This window comes from Sinocyclocheilus rhinocerous, unplaced genomic scaffold, assembly GCF_001515625.1.
Source record: "Sinocyclocheilus rhinocerous isolate Xijiao unplaced genomic scaffold, SAMN03320098_v1.1 scaffold203, whole genome shotgun sequence".
In the NCBI taxonomy this organism is placed as follows: domain Eukaryota; kingdom Metazoa; phylum Chordata; class Actinopteri; order Cypriniformes; family Cyprinidae; genus Sinocyclocheilus; species Sinocyclocheilus rhinocerous.
Genome location: NW_015644353.1, coordinates 520,585 through 520,936, shown reverse-complemented (window position 1 = coordinate 520,936; position 352 = coordinate 520,585).

Sequence of the window (352 nt, the reverse complement as noted above, 5' to 3'; positions counted from 1 at the left end):
CACCCTCAGATTCCAGATTTTCAAATAGTTGTATCTCAACCAAATATTGTCCTATCCTAACAAACCATACATCAATGGAAAGCTTATTTATTCAGAATCATCTCAATTTCAGAAAAAGTGACCCTTATGACTGGTTTTGTTGTCCAGGGTGACATATTTGTGGAACTCTCCCATTCACTGCTCTCGAAGTTAACCCAACTATGAAGACTTCCGCTGCTGAGAAACACAGAAATGTGAAAAAGGACCATTTTGACTGTTTATTTATTTAAAGATGAATCTCTCTGTGCAGACGGTGGAGCCTTAAACCCTGACGCCGTTCAGACGTGTCCATACTGCCAGCGGACGTACCGGC